This window comes from Octodon degus, unplaced genomic scaffold (assembly GCF_000260255.1).
Source record: "Octodon degus isolate 3935 unplaced genomic scaffold, OctDeg1.0 scaffold00165, whole genome shotgun sequence".
NCBI lineage: Eukaryota > Metazoa > Chordata > Mammalia > Rodentia > Octodontidae > Octodon > Octodon degus.
Window position 1 is genome coordinate 6,090,972 of NW_004524741.1, and position 22,896 is coordinate 6,113,867.

Sequence of the window (22,896 nt, forward strand, 5' to 3'; positions counted from 1 at the left end):
AGAACTAAAAAAAATAAGGCCTCTAAAATTCAAAGACCCAGTCTAAAATTTGTCACCTGAGGTGAATACACATTTCTCAGAGAAAGAAATACAATTGGCAAATAAATACATGAAAAAATGTTCCACAGCACTGGTCATTTGAGAAATGCAAATTAAAACAACATTGAGATACCATCTCATCCCAGAAAGAATGGCTGGCATAAAGCAAAAAACTAATAACAAATTCTGGAGAGGTGGTAGGGGAAAAGGGCTGTTGGTGAGACTATAGAATGGTATAACTGCTATGGACATCAGTGTGGAGACTCCTCAAAAATTAGGATTGGAGGACACATTTAACCCAGATATTCCCTCTCTGGGTATTTTTTCAAAAGAATTGAAAACATCACACCACAGTGATATTTATGAAACCATGTTTATAGTACCACAATTTGTCATTGTAAAATCTTAGAAACAACCAAAATACCCATCACCTGAGGAATTGATAAAAAAGATGTGGTATTTTTATATAATGGAGTATTATTCAGCTATGAAGACAAACTTGAGGCCTTTATAGGTAAATGGATGCAACTAGAAGCTATACTCATAAGTGAAATAAATCAAGCTCACATTTGTAAATATTGTAGTATCTCCCTAGTGTAAGAACCTGAAAGAATAAATAAAATCTGAAAGGTATAATAGATATAGTAAAATTGAAAGAAAGTAAACACAAAGAATAAGCATAGAAGATGAGTGTAAGAAGAAAAGATAGGAAAAAAGGAAGGGAAAATCATGCAAGTATATCTACACGATTGCTGTGATGATTGTACTGCTAATTTCCATCATTTTTTCAGAACAGCAGTAAATGTTTACAATTTTCACTTTGACTTATTCTATATGCTAATATCTGCAATCTGAGCAGCTACATCAAAGACAGCCATGTGCAATACAAAAACCATGGTTGAATACCTCTCATCTTGCTCTGCTAAAGGTGTCCTGTTCCTAATGTCATATCAATTATTATTATACTTTCTTAAAATAGACTAAAAAATAAAAAAGTAAAAAGGAAGAGAAAAAAATTAAGACTTATTGAAAGCACGTGTTAATGCTCAATTATTCGTTCAATCTTGGATAACTATATCTGTTAATCTCAGCAATAGATTTGTTAGTAAAAATACGTAATATAGCAATGATTGTTAATTTATTCTTGTTTTCAGAATCTTATCATATGTATTGTTGTATGTTATTCTGTTTGTGTCTTTGATTTGCTATTTGTTCTTGCTTTTGTTTTCTTTTTACTTTATTTATTTATTTATTTATTTTATTTTTGTATTTTAGGGAAGGGTCTACAGGGTGTTCAAGGTCTCACTACTGGCTTGGACTCAGAGTGCTTCTCCTGTTTACAGCCTCCCAAGTGCTGGGATTATAGGTGCGCACCACCACACTCAGTTTCAATTGCCATCTTGGTGTGCTTCCTGGATGGGGCCAGCATGGCAGGCCTGGGGATTGAACCCCTGGCCTTTTTGCCTGCTTGTAGGTGCTTTAATTCACTGAGCTATTTGGCTGGCCCTCATTTAACTTTTTAAAATAAAATGAAACAGTAAAAAATAAAAACAAAGATTTATTGAGCTATAAGTTATATAAAATAAAATCCCTTTTAAAAAAGGGGTGCTGGGGAGATAGCTTAGTAGAATAAGTGCTTGCCTGGAAATCCCAGGGTCCTGAGTTGAGTCCCTGGTCCCCCCCCTCAAAAAAAATTCCCTGCTTTAAAGTTTCTACTTTGATAGGTTTTAGCAGTTGAACACAATTGTATAACTATTACTACTATCAAGAGATAAAATATTTCCATTATTCTTAAAAAGACATTTGTGTTTCTTCAGTAGTCATCAGGGGAGCCAGGGAGATGGCTCAGTGGAGTGTGCGCTTCCCTGGCAAGCACAAGGGCCTGAGTTCAATTCCCTGTTCCACACACACACACAAAAGTCATCTTCAATACAATCACTGATCTACTTTCTGTCCTCAGACCTTCACCTTTATAAAATTTAAAGAGAACTCTGAAGAATGAAGTTTGTGTTTTGTGCTTAATTTACAATTATCCTAATAAATATTAGGATAAATATTTAAATAAAATGTTTTTCATGTTGCACACATCTTTGTTCCTTTAGTGCTGAGTAGTGTCCCACACTAGTGTGTGTAGTGTTACAAACTACAGTGTAGACACACTATGATTTGTGTATTCACTAACCAAGTATCGGTCACTTGAGTGGTTTCCAGTTCCTGACTAATGTGAATAGCTTCTATGGGTATTTATGCACAATTTCATACATCTGTTTGTGTTTCTTTTAGGCAAATACACAGAAATCAGATTTTTGAGTCATAATGTATGATATGTAATATCTCACTTCCTGAGAACTAGCACAATGGTTTCTAAAACACGTGTACTAACTTTCATCGTAATTTGACATAAGTGGGAGACTGCACCAGATCTTTATGACCACTCTGGATGAGCTATCTCTTTAGCTTTAGGCTTTCTCATGGGTGGGTAGTAGAGTTGCCTTTTAGATTTAATTTTCATTGATTTAATAATTGTTGATATATTTTAATGGGAGAGAATGCTTTTAGAGAATTTAAGTACTGGAAAGGAGGTAGGGATACAAGTGGAACAAAACATATTTGAAGAACTGGGCAAGGCTCAATTCCAAAGGGAATTTGTGAATCATTGTAAAAAACATAGTACCTAACTTAATGGGTGACAAGAAAAGCAAGCATACAAAATGTTTGTGAAGCAGTATGGTAAATTCTGTTCTAGAGACATCAGCTATAGGCCAGCAGTCACCATGCTCTTAGACATTAGGATTTTAAGTAATTCATTGCAACTACTTAGCTTGGCATTATCATGCGAACATCCATAGAAAATAAAAGGAGGAGGATATGCTCCACAGAACTACTGAGAGGTAAAATTAAATGCAGAAAGCTCTTCCCTGTTCATAACTGTGCTATGGCTTTGCTCTGAAGATTAGATGTCGGGATTCCTAGCACAACGCTTTGACGTGAGCAGAAACTCTCAAGGACATTGTCTTATTATCCAGAAGACACTGATGTTTGTTCCCTTTGGCACTATGTCAGTTCCTGAGGGCTACAAACTCCCTGTCTCTGGTAAGGCACACAGTGCAGACGCTGCCACTTTTCGTTTCGACTGTTCTTTAAGAGATCTCACAGGTAGGGGTATTGAAGAGTCTCACCAGCAGAAAGGATACTGCCTGGACCCTTCTCCATTGGAACTATGAAAACCATGTGTGGGATTCCCGAGCACTGGATTTGAGGAGTTGATCCTCTGTAGATCTAATGGTGTGTCCTCTTTGCTTTTCTTCCATGTAATCTTCTATGCGTTGATCTACAGTTTATTAAACTTTGTTTTTATTGTTTTGACCTTGGTGTCAGAGGCTTTTGTTGTTTGTGAGACTGGGCCTCTAAATCAAGCAGCTGTGAATGTAATCTCTTTAAAACTATAATTAGGCTTTTGAAGAGCAGAGTTGAGCAAGTCTGCAGATGCTGGCCTCAGAGTTGGATCTGTTGCATTCCTGTTCATTTGATCTAGGTAACTTATAGACTGCTAGTGCTAGGAAAAAAATAAATAAAATTATAGTTAGTTATAAAAATGGACAGTGGGGCTGGATTTGGTTCATAACCCATAGTTTTTCTGACTCTTGAAAGTATCCAATATTTTTTATCTGTAACCCTGCTTCAGGATGAAATTTATACAGTAGGGAATTCAGATAGAGCTGGAAGTACGAGGACTAATTTTCATAGACACAGAGATTTAGTGAGAGGGCTGGGGATGCTGCTCAGTGGCACAAGCACCTGCCTGACAAACGCAAGACTCTGAGTTTGATTCCTGGTACAAAACAAAGTTTAATGGGGAATACTGTACACCGCAGAAAAACACAAGGATGCATATGAAGGCATGCTGTTGTTGGAAGTGCACAAGGCAGGGCTCCTGGCCAGCATCACTGTGTATGTGTCTGGGTGTGGGGTGTGTGTAACACAGCACACGGAATGATTGAAGCAGACCAGAGAGTTGGAAGGTCGGAAAAATGTGCTAGAAAGTCTAGAGTTAACTGAAGTAGACTCTTAAATTACTTCATTACTTTGCTTAGGATCAGATGTTAAATCGCATGTGTGTGAAAGATGAATTGGAGGTGAACAGAACTAGAAGTATTTTTCTTGTCAAAAACCCCTATTGGCCTCCAAGTTATTGCTCAATAAGTCTAAACTTCTATTGCTATTAATGTCTTCCATAATCTGTACCCATAATCTCAGTCTAATTTCATTTGTTTTGTTTCCTTGAGGAGGCCTCAGATTGATTTCCACCTGACAATTTGGCTTCTATTTCCTATAGGATCAACTGTCTCTGTCTTTTGTTTTATAGTTGGGAAGGATTTCTAGAAATTTCCTAAGGCTATTTTCTCCCACCCTGTCTGTTTTATTGACTGTAATTTGTAATTCGGGTGACTAGTTATACAGGTCTGCATTTGTGAGTCTGTGCTATATTTCTTTCTTATGTCTCACCAGGATTATGAACTCTGAGTAGAAATATCTTGGGTTCTTACAAAGCATTTTTCTTAATCCTGAGAATGGTCTACAGTACAATAAACACATTGATTAATTGCAACAAACATCAATAACATTAAAAATTCTACCGAGCACAAGTTAATGCAAAGGTAGATTATAAAACTAATAAATGTTTTCAATAGAATTTCCAAAACATTCTCCACATTGCTGTTTAATATTTATGCATGAATTATTTGTACCTTGAAACACTATAGTAGTAGATTTAATATTTATAAAGTTTTATGCCTTTTGTTTTTAATTTTTAAAACTTATTTTCTACCTTTGGGTAGAAAGTACGGCTCTATGATAAGTAATTAGTTATGAAAATGTACTGGGAGACGACATTAAGCAGAATAATACGTGTCAAACAGTTGATACCATGAAAACACAATGAGTTTAGACTTTTAACAAGTTTGTCTTCTCTTACTTTTTGGGGGGTTGCTAAAACAAAACAAAACAACACAGATTGAGTGATTTGTAAACAACAGAAATTAGGTTCAGCTCTGGATATTGCATAGTCCCAAATCAAAGTATTGCTAAATTCATTTCTGATGAGGATCTGATTTTTTATTTAGAGATGTTGTGTTGTCACTACATCCTCACAGGGTGAAAGGGACAAGACAGCTCTCCAGGCTTCCATTCTAAAGACTCGGATTCACTTTCTTGTCTTCCACTATCATCAACATTGTAATGGGGGAGAAAAATATTAAAACAGTATCAAAATTGTGGCTGAAATATCCTTAGAGCAGAAGTTAACTTGGTAACTTTAATGTAGACTAGCTAATTGAGAGCTAGCAAACATGTTTTATTTTCTTTTTGAGGATAACATTGCTATACATAGAGGAGATTATTTACTTTAATGAGAAAGTTTTAGAAAGGATTTTCAGAACACATACTCTAAAATAAATTCATATGAAATAAGTTGTCTAAGTCAAGCTTCTTGGACACCATTGATGCTTTTATCTTGTGCTTCAGGCTTCCTTTACACTAGGAGGCAGTTATCTTCTAGCAGTGTCTTGGACCTGTGATCGTTTGTCAAAATATTTACCATTCTTTCTTTTGCTATTTTAATCTTTGTCTATTTTGAAGAAAACTAAATAGTCACCAGTGAGACCTATTTGTCTGGGAGACAAGGATCAGAGAAGTATCATATCTGAGACTATTTTCCTGAAGTGAAACCAGTAAAGAAAGGAGGCAGTTCCTAGCTCCCTGGCTCCAATGGGGTGGGGTTTGCACACTAGTGAATAACAGATATTTTCCGCAATATCCTTGAGGTCCCTATGTAATCACAAAGAAGAAGGTTAACACCTCTGTGCTACTTAACTCCTTGAGTCACACTTCTCCATTAAACTTAAGGATCAATACTTTTCTATTAGGTTCTAATTGTTTCTGGTGGTAAAGTTTTGTTTACTTTACCTTATTGCATCTCCATTTCTACAGCTCCTTCCATTAGTGACAGCTGAAGGGCAAATGGAGATATAAGAATTTAATGTTCAGGCATGATACAATCATTTTCTTCAAATACTGCAGATGAATTTAGAGTGCATTCAAAAATCCTTTCCCACACACTCAAATTTCAACATAGAAGCAAATATATCACGGAGTAAATGCAGGAGAGTCTTGTTTCTGTTGGTTGTGGCCTGAAAAGTCACTGCCAACATGGACTGTCATTCCAAGAGATTTCGAAATGCAGGATAGGTCTTTTGTGATTTGGCCCAACACTTTCATCTTGTGGTCAGTATATAACCTTGTTTTATGTGCATTTCTCTTTGGCCACTCTTTAATTAACTGATATTTTTGGATTCATTACATTTACACTTAAAGCCATCAGCACTGTAGTTCATGTCTAATCAAAAACTGTCTTCTACAGCATGTGTATGTTCAGTTATCTGCATCACAGCTTTCTTCTTTGCAGGAATGTGAGACAGCCTTCCAGTCCTTTTCATGAGAACTATTTCAAACAGTGAAATCACCAAAAGAATACAAAAATACAGAAAGCATGGCACTAAACAGGCACTCCAAAAGAGCACTTATTTTTAATCTGAGAGCTGTAAAAGAAGGCAGAAGTCAGTTTTTTTTTTCACGGTTTGCTGCACTAGACAACTAACTTCCACTGCTCTCCGCAGGTGTGCACAGTGTGAAAACATCTTGAGTACTGAGTTTTTGGCTTACTAGTAAATTTTAGTGAATAGGCACCTTAACTAAGATATAATGCATTCATGTATCAACACCCACAATAAATATACTCTTTATGTGTTGCAAACCAATAGATTTTTTAAAAACAATAAAAAATTTGCAAATAATGAGGATCTGGTGTACAGCCCTGAATGCACTCTTGAATTTTTTTATAGTACTCTAGTGCTTTGAGTGAGTTGGAAGTGTGTATTTTTAGGACTGCTCAGTGACAAAACAGGGCAGTCAGGGGAGACTGTGTCGTCTCATTTTAACCCTTTCTGCCATATTTTGCAGTCCATTAATTAATATCTAACAATGAATCTTGTCTTATCTTGAATTCTAAAAGTTTCCTGCTATCCACCTCTGTACAGCTACCCTTTTATGGAACATGACTTGCTGAATCTTCTATAATGTGGAAAACATTTTTCTTACTCCATCCCTGTCTTTATGCCCACTGTCTATGTTGGTTTCAGTCATTATTAATCACAAGAACTCTCTTATTTTCTAATAAAGTCTTCATGTCATTGAAATAAAAACTCTTTGAACTTTATTCTTAATTAAATTTGGATTTTGGAAGAAACAGTGAATGAGGCTTGTGGAGGCATGCCATTCAAGGCTTCATTTCACTTTTGTTCACTAGTTTTTATATCTGTTCTTTCTCATTTAAGAGCTGAGCATGACCCCATTTCAGTGGACCATAGTCAAAAAAGTACACTTGAGTGTCTTTGATCTAGTAATCTAGACTTTCTTTCTGGTTGTGGCAACATACTTGTTCTGCTTTTCTTCCAGAGATTTTGTTAGTCTCTCATCTGTTTCCTATGGAGTTGATCAGTGCTTATGCTAGCTATCTGTCACTGATTCCAAACTTTGTTCGGGTCTTTTCCCCCCTTTTTCTCTTGGCTTCTGGCTGATTTCTTCCTTAGGGTTCACTCATTCTGGGGAGGGGAAGGAGAGATAAAGAGTCTTATTTTATTTTATTTATTTGTTTTTGTATTTTAAAGAAGGGTCTCCAGCTTGTTCAGGGTCTCACTACTAGATCGGACTCGTAGTGATCCACCTGCCTGTTTACAACCCCAAGAGCTGGGATTATAGGTATGCCCCACCACGCCCAGTCTCAATTGCTATCTCAGTGCTCCTCTGGGGTGGGGCCAGCACAGCAGGCCCGGGGATTGAACCCATGGCCCCTGCTTCTGCTTGCAGGTGCTTTAATCTGCTGAGCTATTTGGTCGGGCCTATTCAACTTTCATGTCTGTTCTGTTCATCTTTCTATTTTATTTCTTCAGATGTACTAAGTTGGTAGTTAATTTGGTGGCTTAGTTCTGCATCTCTCCATCTTATTCTTTTTTTTAATACAGTCCAATTTTTAGTTTACACTAACTAAATAACTGGGACTCTTTACTTGTTTCTTGTGTTATGTTTTCTCCATGATTAGGTTCTTTTTTACATTTACATTTCTTTATTTTATTTTATGGAAGAGGACATTCATCTTTCCACTATGTCAATATGCTTTTACATAGTTCTTTTCCTCTTGCTTGTGTGTTGGAAGATCAGTTAAGATAGTATTTTTATGTTCTGATAGAACTTTTTGTTTTGTTTTGTTATGTTTTAATTTTTGGTCATGTAACATTGTGTATGAGTCCAGTTGTTTTTCCATTGTGCTACAAATGAAGACTTTGCTAATTAATTAGTTATATTTCATTTTTTTCCTATAGTCTGAATTGTGGAGAGAAAAGGAAAAATTCAGTTATGAAAAGTTTTAGTTTTTGATTATAATACCTTAATTTGTTTCACCCTCTAAGCTACTTCATGTTTTCTTTTTTTGTCACATCATTTTTATTTTCAGCTATGTAAGCATCTTCCTCAGGCAATAAAATAACTTGTATATGGGATCTTATCATTTCCAAAAACATATTTTAAAAACAAACTTATCTCCATTATACAGAGTTGTGATATAAAAAAAGATTTATAGGCTATATTATTTTTCAGAAAGCAGATAGTTACACTGCAGACCTGCTCAACCAAACTTCCTAGTTAAGCTGATGTGCCAGAATGAAAAACTGGTTCAGAAGTCTTCTGTTAAGAATTCTTGAGGGCTTCAAAGGAATGTTTAGTTTCCTCCACAAAGAGCCACCAGAAGTTTTTCATAATCTCCCTTGGTTTTTCTTAGAATGGCTTGGCACAGAGAGCTCCCATATGTCTTCTGATGGTACACTTCGATGTCATTCATGTTGATTTCCAAAAGAGAGACCGTGATCCTGATCAGGCCTTATGACAAGTTCCAGCGCCCTTCATTGCCTCATGAAGCTTCTCAGCACAGAAAGCAGGTGTGCTTGTGGCACATTTCACGGTGGCTGTGAGGCATCTCTCAATGTCACCCTTCAGTTCCAGGTCCAAAGCCTTGCTCATGTCATGCTCACTGTACTTGGTGTATCTCTGAAACACTCTACAAAGATGGAGTATCAGCGGGAGGCCAGAATGGTGTTGAACACATTCGTGTCTGTCCCCTTTCTCCTTTCTCTGGCTTCATATTGGGCCCTGGCATCTGTATCCACCAAGTTTTCATTCACACCAAAATCCTCACAGTGGTCATCCTTGTAGAGAGAAAGCAGAGCTTTCCGGAAATCTCCGGATGTGTCTGTGGTGATGTCTTTGGCCAAATCTCTTTTCAGTTCATCTCTGTAGATTCTATTAATTTCTCTATTCTTTCTTGATGCCAAAATTTCAATGAGGGTGTCTTCGTCAGTTCTGAGACCCTTAATAGCAGCCCGGAGCTCATCTATGGCAAACTGAGTGGGAGTTTTTAGCAGAGCTAAAATTACTTCTTCTAGATGACTTGTGAAGGCTTTCTTCAGAGCTTCATCCAGTGGCTTCCCTTTTTCTTGGAGGTAGGCTGCTTTGAACTGTTGATGCTGGGCATTGTTTCTCTTCATCAGAATGTTAATGATGGTTGCTTCATCCACACCTTTTTCTGTTACAACTTTGTGCAAAACCTCAATATCAGAGGAAGGATTAAAAGGTGGGGTAGGGTCTCACGGCTGACCAAGGACCATCTTTGGATGCTTTCACGGTTTGAACACATTCCTATTCTTGATTGTCAATCAAGTAGGCCTCAAGCAGGCCATTTTAAAGAAGTGTTTTTTTTTTTTTTTTTTTTTTAATATTTCTTTCAAAGAACTCATGAGAGGCTCTTTCTGGTGCTTTCTTTATAATGTTTTCATCTGGAGTTCAGTTGAATTTATTTGTGGAAGCATCTCCCATTCCTGACACGGAACATGTCAAGAGTCTCCATTTCTCTTAATTTAGTGAATATCAATGGAACTTTCACTTTTCTAAGAAGTCTGATTTACTTTCTAGTATTTTATTTTAATAATTGTTCCCATAGTTATTTCTTAGTGTGTTTTGTAAGAAGAGGGAAAAGAAGATACTCCTAAATTTATTTATCTTACTATTTGGGAGTAATTGTAGAGATCTCTAGATTTTGTCATTTGTTGATGTTATTTATGGAATATGGATTGAGACAAGAGTATCTCTGGTATGTGCCTTTTAATTTTGCTCTGCTCTAAAACTTCATCTATTTTAAGGGAAACCTATACATAAATTTTCTAAGTTCCAAGTTCTGGGCTCTTTATTTTATACATGATAACTGGTCCAACAGGAATTCCTACATGGACAACCTTCAGAAAAAATTGTGTGTGGAATCCAATCCAACCCAATCACTTTTCATCATATCTATTGACACTGATCTGATCAGATCCACCATTTCTCTTTTCTGGTTTACTTCTAACGGTTCCACTTTCTTTGTACCTTTCATCTCCTATGGATTATTCTTAACATAGTATTCACAGTCCAGCTGGTCCTTTCACAGTATTGATCAGATCACATTCCTCCTCTGCTGAACATTCCAGCTTAATGGAAGGCAGGGTGTTTTCTACATCACAGGATGGTCTGGTATGTTTTCTTCTCCCTGCTTCAATTTCCTGGGAATCTCCTAGTAAGAACTCAGTAATTGCCCAGTAATAACCCATTTGATTTTTCTATTCTAACCATGTGGTGCCCTTGGTCTTTTTAAGAAAATATATCACAAGTTTTCATTTTGGAAGGAGTCGACATCTGTCTGAACATTTGAAAATAAAAGGGACATTTCAACAGTGAAAATATAAAAAATAATGTCAAACACATCCCTCACAATATTGTGTTGTGTAGAATGAAAGGATTAGGTTGAAAAACATTTAGGGAATATTCTACCCTGCAGGTCTTCATATTTTTAAACATTTTTAAAAAGTTTATCTCACAGACAGGAAGAGACCCCAACCACAGGAGAGATGGGAAAAGGGGGAAATAAAAAATATAAAGATGAACTATCTATAGTACTAATTCTCCATGGCAGATATAGTTATCATGTACAAAAAATATATGCTAGTAAAAATATTTGTCTCACATTTTTAAAAAGAGAAATAATTAGTAGATAAAAGAGGATTGAGTAATTTCTGATTTTATAATGCCTAAATATCAAAATTTGCAGACTATGAAATTACATTTGTTATTGTACTATGATAACAACAAAGTGAATTCTGAGTGAGTTCCAGAGCCCATGAACTAGGTTCACCTTTTAGAAGTGTTCACAGAGGGTTGGATCACAGGGGATGTACGACGAGAGGGAGAAAACCACCAAGGAATAGTGTGGAGGTTACTGCCTCTGAAAGGTTGAACCATGTGGAACGATTCAGCTCAGAGAATAGGGGTAGAACAAGAAATGAGTCAAATAATAGGTCAACAATTGAAGAAAACATTAGAATTATACACGACAAATTATATATATAAACTCTATTATTGTTTTGCACATAGTAAGTGATCCATAAACTGTAACTGTTAGTGTAATAATGTACACACTAATGCATGTTCTTTTCCTTTGTATTTGCATAGGTCAATTTAAATAGGAACCTAAAATGCACAACTTAATGATGACGTTTTTCATTTAGAGCACATGCAGTTCAGAATCTTGTTCATAGGATGGATATGCTACCTACTTACTGCTTCTGAGGAAAACAATATGCTACGTAAATGGATGAGAACTAAAACTAAGACCATACCAGTTTTAATTCAAACAATATGATGAATTATCTTCTATGTTATTCAAACAAGTCTGCTTCATGTAATTCATATGGTTTTCAGAACTAAGCCTTTTGAAATTCAAGACTTCATTGTTGAACTTTAATACTTTAAAACAAAACTAAAGTTTCTTTAAACTATGGGTAGTGATAAACTAAAATAATTTGTTTCATTTGGACAGGCATTACAGAAATTCTGTAAGACAACTCAAACTCAAGATAGATTGTAAAATATAATAGTGTTTTGCATGATTTAATTCATGTAAAGATACTTGTTGAGAGATTAAAAATTTTTTACTACTTTTAAATATTGAAAAAGGAACTCCCAGATCAGCAGAGTTACACTTTATGGTAACAAGAAGCAAACTTTGAAATAATTACTTCATGTTTCTCTGAGTCAGAGCATTGTAGGGGTGCTGTATGATAAAGTATTTACTGCTGTGCTCAAGTCAAAAATGACAAAGTGTTCATTTCAATATTATCATTTTAAAAACTGTGTTTTCCAGTTCATTCAGGGACACATATGCATTTCTTTTAGCCTGGGGATTGAATAGGACCACAGCACTAAAAATTCTGCTCCAGACATGTTAAACAGACAAGACAGATTATAATTAAGACTATTCTAATAAGAACTGAATTCTACTTGTAGAAGGGTACTGGAGGCTATTAAGAGTGAGGATCTATGTAATTTGTCCACTAGTGTTTGCTACCTTGTGTCTATGGAAGAGAAATGAGAAATGGGGATTTTATTTTTCTTGATGATTTTAACTCAAAGAGATCAAGTAATTGAAAAGAACATTGGTTTTTCTTTTTTTATGTATCTAGAACAGGGTCTACAGGGTCTACTGGGTCTACAGGGTCTCATTCTGTAGATCGGACTCATAGAGATTCTATTTATAGCCTCTCAAGTGCTGGGATTATAGGTGCGCACCACGATGCTCAGTCTCAATCACCATCTCAGTGGACCCTGGGGGTGGGGCAAGCACGGCCAGCTGCAGATTGAATCCTTAGCCCCTGTGTCTACCTAAGCAAGCACTTTAATCCACTGAGCTATCTGGCCAGCCCTAACATTGGTTTTTAAAACATGACATAGATTATCAATTTCTCATGGGGCAGGTATAAAATTTATGATTGGAATTTTTCTTAAGTAAATGCTCTAAGGAAAGTTCAGGGACCTAGGAGCAGGAGGAAACACATCTATTTAGTCCTGCTAGCAAGAATATTCAGGCTATTTGTCAATAGATCTCTCAACCGTCATTGTAGAGGTGCAAGTTAAAGGCAAGATGGCGAGATGTTGTACACGTCTATTTTCTCTTAATTTCATATGGATCCCAGTGGACTATTTTCATTCTATTACTCTTAATCAGAGGAGATTGTCCTCTTTCAAGGACATCTTTGTCCCTTCACCCTTTACCTTAGTTCCAGCTGATCCTTTTTGGGAAGGTAATAATGTTTCAAAACATGAAGCATTTTCTAGAAGCATTTTTCTACAAATCAAGAATAAATCAAGATCTCTTTCTCTCTTGCCATAAATGTTTCACTCCTTAATCACCTTTTAATGTAAGTGAGAGCTATGGAGCATTACGATTTTCTTAATCCTAGTACCTAATTGAAAGCTATACAATAACTAATACTCCACTTATTTTCATCTTTTTTGTACTGTAGAGAATGCAGAAATATTCATCTCATTGAAGGCTAGGGATCGAACTTTAAGAACCTCATAAACTCTTTTTCTATGGTTTTGACTGACACATGCCTTTGTATTGGGGTTTAGAGTTTACAGTTTGCATTGTCTGGATGTAGAAAATATCTTTTGAGAACTCATGCTGCATTTTAGCAACTGAAGCGTGAGCTGTGCCCTTTCTTAGTGTTACTCTCGCTTCCTCCCATTGACTGATACTTTTGTTTCCCTACCAGTGTGATTTCATCACATGAATAGATGGTTTCCCAGTTGGTTTTAATTTTCTCTAAAGCATATAAAACTTGGTCCCTTGATGTACTGCAGTGAAATGAGAAACACGATATCACTGAAAAAATTTGTAGATGACATCTTTATTTTTTTCCTGCATATTCCAAAATAATGTTCAAATATTTCTCCTGGGTTGTTATGTTCAAATTTTAAAAATAATTATACTGGTCAGTAAATTTTCCAATATGTAGGTAAGATTTGAGTTACCTGATTTAGCAATCCTTTTCCCTAATAGAATGCTGTTCAAATGCACATGAAATGACTATAAAAGTTAATTTGCCCATGGATACTTTAAATAAGGAATAAAGCAAAAACTAATCCTAGTAAATTAACATTTCAGTCTGCATGATTATGTTACTTATTTTTACAGGGATTAAAAATGATCCAAATTTGGCATTTACATGAAGTATTTAGAATTTTATGTATACACACTACTTTGAAAACAAGAAACCTCAACAAATTTGAAATATAGAGCATTAATTTTCTTGCTTTTTAAAAAAAATTGGTTTAGAGACCTGAGTTCAATCCCTGGTTGCACCAGAAAAAGAAACAAAACAAAACAAAACAAAAATAAACAAAACAAAAACAAAAACACATCAGTTCAAGGTTACTACAATAGGTTATTAAGTTCTACATGAACTTTCAGGTTTTCCTAATAATTTTTAGGTATTCTCTTCAGAGATTCTACTTTATGTTTCTCAAGTATGTTACTCTTGTTTACTAAGTTTTATTTATTTTTTTTTGTAGTGTACTATTTTCAGGTGTAAACACATGGAACAATGTTAAAAATCAGGAGTTAAATACCATTTTCTGCTTTTTCCCTGATGATTTTGCACAATAATTACTTTCTTTAATTGTAACCTTTATGTAGTTTATCATTAGAAGTCTTTTCTGAAGAAGTGATCCTATAAAAGCTAGTTTTCAAATATTGGGGTTTATTTTATCATACATATCTCCATGTGTCTTAATGTACAAGTCAGAACCCTCAGTGTTGACCAGTCAGATGTATCCCTTCTTCTAAGTCCCTGCTGAGTGAAGTGTTTTGCCACAGCTAAAAATCTGTGAAGAAAAGCAGAAGTCATTTGGGAGTTAGCTTGATGCAAACAAACAAACAAACAAACAAACAAACAAACAAACAAACTCCAGAGGAAACAAAATTGAATTGGTGTTAGCCAAAAGTAGCAATTAGGAGAGAATGGGCTTGCGCCAACATATTCCAGAAGCTTATTTGAGGAACCTGTAGTTCTTTGTTTTACCAGGCAACCTTCATGCATCTTTACTTACAAACAAAATATTCCATTTATATTGCCAAAAATGCTTTGTTTGGATACAAAGCAAAATATCCTGTTTATATTGCCAGAGATGATTTGTCGTAAAAAAGAAAAAGAATTTATTTATTCACATTTTGAACAAACTTGGAATCTTAATTCAGTCTTGTAATTGTCTTTTTAATTGTGGTATTTATTCTGCTTATTAATTTATGACTTAGTTTGAAATAGCTCTGTAACTATGGGTGTTCCATTTGAACTGCCTTTTACAGTTCCTCTACCCTCTTCTTGCTTTTTTCCCTGACCATAATCTGGAAAGCTGTATTTTCATATTTCCCCAGAAACTATTAAATACATTCTTAACTTATTAAAGTTTATAATAAAATAGTCTTTTTTTAATTCCAGAAAACTGACATGATCTAAAGTCCTTAAGCCCCTTTGTGTGCTGTACTTTTCCTGCGATTTAATTTAATTCTCTCTGTATTTTACACCTACACCTCTGCATTTTACACCTATCTTGTAGTCAATATTTATTTAAATTCGTTCAGATATTTGCTGTTTGTGGACCTTAACATGGGATCATTTGTCTTCTGCAGGAAGAGCGTCTCCTAGTTATTTATAGCCCAGGTCTGCTGATAACAAGCTTTCTCAGTGTGTACTTATCTTAAGCATGTTTGTTTATTTTACCTTTGCATCTCACTGGCTCACACATTCTTGTCTGAAATGATTTTGTTAAACGACATTGAGGAAGTCGTTCCACAGTCTAACAGGTCTTGTCTTCTGAGCTTCTTTTTCCTTTCCCCTGCATCTTACTCCTCTTTCCTGTACTAAAACCACGGCAAGTAGATGTTGTTGGACTGTCTTCAGATAGTAGTGGCTGCTGCTGTTCCACTTCTTTCTTCTCATTTTTTTTCTTTTTTCCAAATATAGTCAACAAAGATAACAGCTTTATTTTTCCATTTGAGGGGAACACCCTCTAGTGAAATCCTTTTCTTTGAATTTGGGAACTTTCATCCTGCAATAGTTCTTGGTACTGTGGGTAATAACACACAAGGCAATTATGGCTTGTTGTCTTTAATTAGTTTTAGGAGAAATCATACAAACTGAAGTACTGTTTCTTTCTCCACCTGCTACCTCTCTGGTACTTACAATACATGTGTTAGACCTCTGGAAGATGACCCATGTGTTTCTGAGGCTAATTTCTCTTTTTCATAATTTTGTCTATTCCAGCTATCCTCTGACACTGGTTTATCTTCTAATCGTGCACACTCTGTCTTGTGTCAAATCTGTTGTTAAATCCTTATCTTGGGTTCTCTTTTCTGTTATCATGTTTGCCTTCCTATGAAATGCTTTCTTTACTTTTTTATAAAATTCACTACTATGACAAAATTTATTATGTTGTCATGTATTTTTTTGAACACATGGAAAATATTTCTTTGAATTTCACACATAGACCTTTAATTTCTGGATTTCCTGTAGATATGCTTCTAATTTTGTTCCTACTTCTTTTTTCTCAAGTTTTAACTATTTGGTGTGCTCTATTGGCATGCCTTACAATGCTTATTTATAAACTGGACATTGAGTGTGAAACACTTCAGAGAGTCTGGGTAATAGAATATTTCTCTGGAGAAGAGTTACTTCTTTACTGGCTGAGAAAATGGGAACAGATCACCTACTGCAATCATGTTTGGAGAATTCATGCCTAGAAACTATCTTTTAAGGGCTGTTTTCAGCTGTTCTGTCCTTAATGCATAGCTCATGTTGTCAGTTGAAGTCTGGAATGCTTACCAGTGTTTCCTCCTTTTCTAGCTGTCCCAAATTCTGTATCCTCCCAGAACTAAATTGCAGGAAACACTGCTTAGATTTTATCCTTGTAAGCTGTATTTCCTGCTTCATTTCACAGTTTCTTGCCTTATGCAGCTTATAAATTGTCAGTTTCTTGAGGAGAAAGGCAGCAAATTTATTTGGTTTGCTACTTTTTGTCCACTCTGCAGGCTTTTCTCACTTGTCTACTTTGGTTGTCTTTTAAATGTTGAAAATTCTATATTGTCTTGTATGTTATTGTTAAAAAAGATCCAATTTTTATGTTTTTCTTGGGGAACAAGGAATGGAGTATTTTCTGAGGTTACCACTGGATCAGGACTGAGGAGTTCCCCCAGTTGGTGGTAGGAACCTCCACTCAGCAGAGTGGATTCTTGACGCTCACCACAAAAAGAATCAAAGGGTATGTCAGTGTGAGGAATAGAAGGGTTTATTGGGCGGAAAGAATTATACTCTCAAGAGACAGAGGTGCTCAAAAGAGAGGAACATATGGCTGGAGTGGGAATATTTATGTGATTTGGAGGTATGTATGAAAATCTTTGGTGTATCTGAATCTATTGAAAGCTGCAGCTCAGTTTTTAGGGGAATGACATTGGTTCATTTGAGGTGAAAGCCCACTTAGCAGGAAAAGACCCAATCTGTTATATTTTTTAGAGATGGAAGACCTAAAATGTTTTGTGTAAAAATATTCTTTGAAACTTTTGAATCTGTTTCTCTATCTTAAAGTCAGTTTGATGCCCTTTCCCTCGTGAACTAGGTTAATTTACAGACTTATAGTACTTTTAAGGAATTTAAGGGTAATGGGTCTAGAAGAAAAACATAGAATTAAAGATATGGAGATAGATAACCTTAAATAATTTTGTATCTCAAAGTTGTAGTCCTTTACAGTGCAATTTTAAAGTTACAATTTTTCTTGTCTCTCTTTTTACCAATTTTATTTCTTCTATCCTACTTCAAAATGTGATAATTGTTGTTTTTTAATGTATTTGGTACACAGTCTTACTATGCAGCGCCGATCATTGACTCAGCTGGGACTCGTAGTGATACTCTTACTTCCAGCCTCCCCAGCACTGGGATTATAGACGGTGCCACCACACCTGATCTTGGTGGCCACCTCTGCATGGCTGGGATCAGTGCCAGCGCAGCATGTGGTGCAGGGGATTGAACTCTTGTCCCTGCACTTGCCTAAGCAGGAGCTCAGTCCACTCAGCTATCTCACCTGCCCCAAAATGTGATACTTTAATAAACAAAAAACTTGTGTAAATTTTAACCTACCCTCTCCTGTATAATAAAAAAGTTATAAAAATGCTCTATGACATTTTTTCACTTAATAGCAAAGCAAGATTTTGATTGAAGAAAAAATTGTTGAAAGATTGTATTTTCTTGTTTGTTTTCTGAACTATTATACTAGAGATTGTCAGTTTGTTCCAGGACATATTCTTTATTTGAAAAACAAACATGAAGCTCACAGTGTTTTTACTAAAGATTAATTGAAACCCTAGACAAGATAAACGATATTGGAAGAAAAACTGAGAAAACTGACACTAAAAATAATTGTTCCTGGGATGATTTGTTCTTGAAGGGGGAAAACAGATTAATTGGAATGTAAGAGCTAAGGAGTCTCTGGGAACTTTGTTAAATAGATACTTATAAACATTTTTAAGAAAGCATAAGATATTACACTATGCATGAAATCTTGTAGGTAGATTCTTTAGAGGCCATCTAGTATGTCATAGGACATGCTCATTGTGGTTTGCATTTACCAAATGTGAAGTTCTAGAAAGTGAACATTGAAGAATGGCTTCTCTAAGAGCATATGCACGTGGGGAAGTCTTGTCTAATTTGTTGATGAGGTCAGTGGTTGCAGAAAGGTTGGCCATTTTCTTAATTATGCTACTGATTTTTTAGTAGGTATAGTTTAGCTATCTTTTTTTCTTTCAAATTACTTTTATAATTGAAATTCAATAAGTTTTCTGACTGTCAGGAAATGCTTCTGCAGAAGTGCATTATTTTCTCTTATAGTTTAATGCATTATTCATATGGTTTAGAGACAAAAAAAAGCACATGGATAATTAACTGTGAAATGAGAGCTAAATTTCTTACATGTTTGAACTAACTTGAATTACAGACATTCTAGATTTTAACATTCTTATGAATAAATTTGCCTATCAAAGGTTAACATTGGATTCATTGTTTTAAATCTGTGATCTCAGCTGGGAATTATTTGCACCCCCTTTTGATCTTTGTAATGCTTAGATACACTTTTTTATTGTCACACTAAGGTAACAATCTCCATGGTGTTTGTCGGATAGAGGCTAAATGCAGATTAGCCACCTAATGTGCATGCATGGGGAAGCTGATTTATAAAAAGCTGTTCCTAGCTCAAATATCAGTAGTGTCAGGGTTGAGAAATTGATCCAAACTTAAAGTTGGCATGAATAAAAGTGTAAAGAAAATGTACATAAATGTACTGTTATTCAAATAAGCATTCATTAAATTTAATATTTACCAATGTACCTATTCAAAGGTTAACATATATATGATGTATCAATATTTATATGAAAAAATTTATACAAAATGACAGTAGGGCTGGGGAGATGGCTCAGTAGAATAAGCACTGGCCTGGCAAGCATGAGGGCCTGAGTTCAATCCCTGGATCTGCCAAAGTAAATAAATAAATAAATAAATAAATAAATAAACAAACTGACAGTACCAAATGGGCAACAATGTGTGCATATCAGTGGCGTGTTCATATTTTTCTTATAGATTGACTATAAAATGTATCATATGAATGATTACTTCGTCATTGTTAACAAAACTTTTCTATTTGGTTTGTGGTGCTAAGGATGGAACCCAGGGCTTGAACACGGACAATTGCTGTCTGTTACTGAGCTACATCTCAGCCTTGCAATATAACATATGGCAAGCAGCTGTGAACAGAAAAGTTTTATTTTCCTGTGGTGAGAAGAGACATAGGAGATCTACTGAGGTATAATCTCATATGATTTTAAGTAAGACGCCATACTATTAGTGAAAGTTTTGTGCTTCAAAGGCTGTCCAAAGCTTTAGATAATCTGGGTTACACCTTGTTTATTCTGGTATTACATTTATTAAACCTACAAGTTGACGTTTGAACTTTCTCTAACAAATTCTTACTAACATCAGTAGTGAAATCATCTTTCCTGCTTGAACTGTACTGTTACTAAATATGTCCAATGAAAAGTAAGTACATTTATTTATTTATTTATTTTTTTGCGGAACCAGGGCTTGAACTCAGGCCCTTGCGCTTACCAGGGAAATGCTTATTCCACTGAGCCATCTCCCAGGCCCCAGTAAGTACCTTTAATACCAAGTTGAAAAATGATTGCTAGATACATTTAAATATTTTACTAGATAGACAGAACTCGAAATTTAAAACAACTTATCTTTCTTGCGTAAGTCACAAAATTTGCTACACCAATCTGAAAGAAGGTAGGCATGAAGGTATGCTGTTAGAACAAGAATAGTACTGTGGGGCCAGGCATTTTCAAATAAGGTATCTTTGAAATCCTACAGTAATACCTCTGAAGGCATATTACTATCATCCTCTGAAAGGTGAATGAAACTAGAGTTCTCAGTGTCATGCAACTATTAACTACACAGATAAACTTCAAATTCACTTCCTTAAATATAAAGATTTATGGTCTTTCCTCAAATTATGCTCCTTATAGTAGGAAGAATGTCATACTAATGTTCATGACTCCATTGAAAGCCCTTTTCTGTGTGATTTTGCTGAGGATGATGTGTGTAAAAGTATATTCACCCTGGGGATGAGATGCTCATAGGCAGATTGAGGAATCCAACGGACTGAACACAGTAACATGCTTACGGCAATAATTTGATATTTCTCTAAATTATATCCTTAAATTTGCCTGAAACAAATAAAATGGCCATTTTATTTATTAGTTATTTATTTATTTTGGTACAAGTTCTCTCTACACAGTTCAGACTCCTAGTGATACTTTTGTCTCAGCCTCCTTAGTGCTGACATTACAGGCATCCACCACCACGTCCAGATTCAGTGACTGGCAAGGCCTACCTGTCATTCTGGGACCAGTATGGCATGGGGTACCAGGGATCGAACCTGGGCCCTGGCACTTGCTTGGCAGGCTCTTAGATCACTGAGCTATCTCCTCAGCCCCAAACTAGTGATTTTATTTATTTATTGTTATATAATTTTCTTTTATTATGAAGAATAAAAGCAAGACCAAGCAAGACAAAAGCAAGCATAGAATCAGGGTAACATATAACAATATATGTTACAGATTTTCAAAACAAGAATAGCTGATTAACAAAGATTGATATAGCATCTATATTTATTGTCAAACCTATTGCTCAGATTCACAGATCTAGTCATAAAATATGGGACATATGATTGAATATTACCACATACTTTCAAGAAAATTTAAATTTTTGTTCTTGTCTCTCATGTTCTTTTATTACTTTTCATAAAAATTTACTTTAAAGACAGTATAGCAATAATTAATATGACATTATAAATGGTACATATTTGGAAGACCAAGATGACAGGTATTTCAAGCATGGCTTTAGTATTACACATTGCTGTTCTCAATGTAGCTGCTTAGTTCACAGATATGAGCATAGAGAGTTAGTCAAGGTATGACTTGTACCCATTAACTGCTAGTTTCAAAAAACTGATGTTGATTCTTAGGACAATTGCCTTAGCATCTTGTATATATGCAGGTCTGGTTTTGCCCCTACCTTATTTTATATATTTTCTCCTTTGTCTTTCTTCATTGTTAAATCCTTAAGTTCTGTTACTTTCCATGCAACTGCATTTATCATATCTTTCAGTTTTTATTTCTTTTGTTTTTTTGAGGTCTTACACTAAGCAGACAATATGATATACATGTAGGTCTACTTTATTTCACTCATAAGTATAATCTCAAGTTGCATCCACTTAGCTGCAAAGGCTTTGAGGTTTTTTTTATAGCTGAGTAATACTCCATTGTATAAAACTACCACATCTTTTTCATCCATTCCTCAGATGTTGTGCATTTTGTTTGTTTCCAGGATTTGGCTTTGACAAATTTTCACTAGCTGCACCCGCACCAGTGTCTTCAAGGTCTGAAAGTCTATCTTCATTTTCATTCAGATGGTTTTGTCAACTTTTAATTGTTTTTAATCTCTTGAATATTTCTTTGAATCTGCTTCATGCATTCTATTTCTTTTCTGTATATTCATTCAAGGTTTCCATCACTTTTCTATTCTCCTATATTTTTTCTCAGTTTCTTCTTTAGAGACACTTAGTAATTCTTTCATTATAGTTGTCATTTCTTTTTTCTTTTTTTACTTCAGAGATTATTTCTGATCTGATTTCCTTTATACCTTTCTGCAGCTGTTTCTTTACTTCAGACTCTATTATTTCAGAGATTTCAGGTGTATGACTTCCAATTTCTTTTATGCTAGTGTCTCCTGCTTTTGTTCTGGGTGAGCTTGGGTACTGAGAGTACATTTTGCTCCTTCTCTTTGTTGTTTTTTATAGCACTGTCCTCTGACTTTTGGTGTAGAGCTTTGGTTCAGTTTTTACCTAAGCACCTACCAATATATTACCCAAGAGAGATCACGTGGTTAAGGTAGTTACAGTTTTGTATTTACAATACTTTAATTAGGAACAGTAATAATGGGTAGTGAGATTTAGCAATTGACAAACTTGTGTCTAATGAGTTTGTATTTTAGACCATAAGAACAAGCAATACTATTGTACAGCTAAGCAGATATTAAATAGGGAATGTGCATTTAAACTATGAAATTGTAATATATTTCCACCTGGTCACCTCCTCTTGATGTACCTGGAGTCTTCCAGGCAGACTAGTTCACCCCAGTTACCTGTCGCTACCTCTCTTTCTAGAGAGAGACAGAGAGAGAGAGAGAGAGAGAGAGAGAGAGAGAGAGAGAGAGAGAGAGA

At 35.4% G+C, this 22,896-nt stretch overlaps 1 protein-coding gene and 1 pseudogene across 1 annotated transcript in view; one reads left to right on the plus strand and one right to left on the minus strand.

Moving 5' to 3' along the window:
- Cnbd1 (cyclic nucleotide binding domain containing 1) overlaps positions 1-22,896 on the plus strand; it is a gene marked incomplete at its 3' end in the record, with an annotated part of 439,441 nt that overhangs the window by 108,922 nt on the left and 307,623 nt on the right. The window lies entirely within an intron of this gene.
- LOC111813132 lies at positions 8,870-10,573 on the minus strand (annotated as a pseudogene).